Below are 3,885 nucleotides of genomic sequence, written 5' to 3' on the forward strand. Positions count from 1 at the left end.
CGCCTGTCTCTTCAGCTTTGGGCTGGTCCCACACGACCAACCTTCTTTTGGCTTCCCAGCTTTGGCCCGCGGTGAAAAAAAAATCTTAATTTTTTTATCCTGCACAGGGATTGAACCACCACCCACCACATAATGAAAAAAAAAACTGTTGTCAACCAAGCTGCGGTTATTTGCTTCAATATATGGAGGTTTATAATATTTTTATATAAATTTTCATAGTAATATGATATATACTAGTACGTATACATCTACACGACAAAAAAAAACTTTAGATCTTCTTATTTTCGATTGACAAAGTGATCTCATCCGAAAATAGGGGAACAACTGATACATCTTTAGCAAATCTCCATCACCCGACATGAATCACGAGGCAAAATAGACCTCCAGGGGACTTTTTAAGCAAGAAATATTCAAACTGTGACAAAAATGAATCCAGAACTCCAATTTCAACAAACTTACAGTCAAACTAACTGACTCGACAAGAAGAACTCAATGTTACCAAAATTAGTCCAATCTGAGTAAAATCAAGCTCGGAACAAGTCGTTAAACCATGTTTGTTATTTTTTCGGACATTATTTAGAAGGTTAAACAAATATCGAATCTAACAAGTTTATAATCAAATCGAGCGTTTCGACAAGAAGAATCTAACGAGCCCAAGATTGCTCAATTCCGACATCATTCATGCACTCAAATGTCTATCAAACGTCGTCTGATTGAAGGAAACCATTCAAACCATCCAATTAAAGTGGTTCATATTTCTACATTTCTTGCACCCAAAACTCAATAAATGGAGTTTCATCCCTCTCATGAAAGAGAGTTTAAAGCTTTGAGAAGAAACTGAAATCCAACACAACCCCTGTTATCGTCGATCACTGCTGCCCTGTTACCGTCAACCTCTGTTGACACACGTCGACCACAGTCGATCAATCATTGTCGATCGTCATCGATCTCTACCGACCACCGTCGAGCATTATTGTTGTCGTTAACCACCATCGATTGTTGATCACCACCAATCATCATCGATCACCACCAATCATCATCGATCACCACCGATCGGAAATCACCAGTCGACGTTGTAACTTAGAAACCCTAGCATTCATGTCTAATCTGTGGAACAAGGAGTCTCTGTAATCATCAACCTATAGTCGATCACCGTTAACTGTCGACGCTCGTTGTCGACCACTGCTGACTCTCGTCGACAACCATCGACCACCGTCCAGCACCATTGTCGATGTCAACCACCACCGACCGTCGTCGATCGCTGACCACCGTCGATCACCACCAATCACAGCCAATCACCACCGACCGGAAGCCGTCCGTCGACTTGTAACTTAAAAAACCTAGCAATTGTTTCTCATCCATAGGATAAGGGGTCTCTGTAATCATCAACCTATAGTGAATTTTTACATATGGGTCAAGCTTTGTGGTTTTTTTCTCTTTACCAGTTTTCATGTAAAACTTTTTTGTGTTATTATTGGTTGTTTTCTTTCACCTAAATGTGTTATGAATTCTCTCGCAAAGACGATAATCTATTACTCTACTGCCGTGAATTTTCTAGCACGCCTCATATATATCCATATATAATTGCCATAAATCAAAAGGAACATAATCTAAACCATAAAATCTATGCATGCATACTATTTAGGTTAAATCAGCCATTCTTGGGTTAAATGGTTCATGCTAAATTAATGTGAAATTTGACCCTAAAATATGGAGATTATTTTGGTCGGGTTCGAGTTCGAGTTGTTGAATTTGAGTTAAGACACTAACCCATTCATCATTTGGGTCAAATTTGACTCAATTAGCTTCAAATTGAGTTAAATTTGGATCAAACTCAAAACCCAACCTACAGACCTAAATTAATACCCCGATGCATTAGGAAATGAAACAGTCATAAATATTGTAATCATGACATTAGGAGACGTAACACATTCTATCATAAATTGTCTCGCCCTTGAAATAAGGAACCTCTTTGAAGTTCAATGCTTGGCCACAAAATCCGTCTTCGAGAAATGAAAAGCTTTACACGTGTATCAAAGTAGTTTAAAAGACCCTTGAACAAGAAAAAAGTGACTTCGGATAAATTTAAGCACTACTTGGATTGAGAGAATCATTTGATTGTAAGCATTAAGCTTCAAAATGAATCTTCGAATGTGGAGAATGGCTCCTGAGCTTTCCTTGGCAATCAGAATAATGTGTGTATTGAATAATTGAATGAAAATGCACAAAAATATGTCTTAGGAAAGAATGGGTAAAAATAATCCTATGCATGGCTACCTATGAATGGTCACCTTATGCTCACAACAATTACTTAAAATTTGCTCTCATAATTAAAATATCTATGCTCCTTGAGTTCATAGCGATCACTTTCTCCTGAAATAAACATTAGAATGGTTATGGACAACTTCTTAATTGTTGAACCCAAAAGTGTCAAAGAATCACACCCAAGGAATAGAGTACGAGAAATGAGGGAGAAGAGATAACCAATGAAACAATGAGTGTCCAGAGAGATTTTTCTCATGGAAGGGTCCCCTATTTATAGGTATGAGAGGTATCCTGGGTACATAATTGCTCTTAAGCCTTTTTGATTTACAAAGAAATCCAAGCGCATGAAGGCCATTTGCACAATACATTTAGATTTTCCAACGAATGGATTATTAGTAGGCAGCTGCAATCTTCACTCATCGCTCCCATGCTTGTTCGTTAGGTCCCCATGGGCTAAACCATGTGGAGGCGGTTTGAAAGTCTCTTGGACAAAATTTATAACTACCTTTGAGGCCACTGACTTGCCTGCCCTGTTCGCTTGATGATTAGTTGTCCTCCGCTTGACTCGTTCGATGAGTATAGTACGTTCAAATATCATGTTTATCGGCAAACTAATCAAAAGAATGACTAGGCAAGACTCTGGGATGTTCTTCCTGCCTTCACATCTATTTCCCCTAGACAAATTGGATTATTTTATCAGTTGCTTTTTGAATATTTTGACCAAATATTTTGACAAAAGGGGGCTCATACCTAAAATATATTGTAACGGGTCTATTAAAACAATGAAAAGCACGTAACTTCATATATTGTATCTCCTCATCTATAAATAAGGGATCATTTTATGAGAAGAGACAAATTGATAAGACTGATTAATGTTGATTATTGTGCACCCTCATCTCTCTCTCTCGTCTTATGCTCTATTCCTTGAGTGTGCCTCACGAACAGATCATGATTCATCCCCGGGTAAGGCTTAAAATTTCTCTCTCGTTGAGAATTTTTTAGGATGCATCAACATATATATGAGAAGAATTTTTAAACAAACCATGCGGGTTTATTGTTTTTATAGAAGTGTTGTGTATATATATATATTAAATTACTTAGAGTAAGCAATTAATGCTTTGATGATATATTAGAAATTTACTAGCATGCTTATTTTAGAACTTCACTTTTTTACGTATTGGAAGATCAACATATACCTATGCTCAAATTATTATTTGCTTGTTCTCTTAGCATAATCTTTTCAATCACCATATCACATATTTATATTTTTGCATTTGTTTCAGTTAAAATGTTTAAAAATTGATTTTGATCACCTTTGTAAAAGAGCATACTTACATCATTCATGCGTACCTTTTACTTTATTGTAACTCATATTCCTTGGAAGACATTTTAATTTGCTTACTTCCACTAACAGCAAAAGGTATTTTAAAAGATCCAATCTCCACTCCCATGCTTCCTTTTATGGTATCATTCGACTACATCATGTATTGATGAACCACCTGTGAGTGTTACCTTCGATTTATTATTATAAAATTAGGCAACTGTGATGAACCAAAAAAAGGCACAGCTCACCAACATATTAAAACTCATACATATAGCATCTACATTATATATATATAT

This window comes from Phalaenopsis equestris, unplaced genomic scaffold, assembly GCF_001263595.1.
Source record: "Phalaenopsis equestris unplaced genomic scaffold, ASM126359v1 Scaffold000240, whole genome shotgun sequence".
NCBI classification, from domain to species: domain Eukaryota; kingdom Viridiplantae; phylum Streptophyta; class Magnoliopsida; order Asparagales; family Orchidaceae; genus Phalaenopsis; species Phalaenopsis equestris.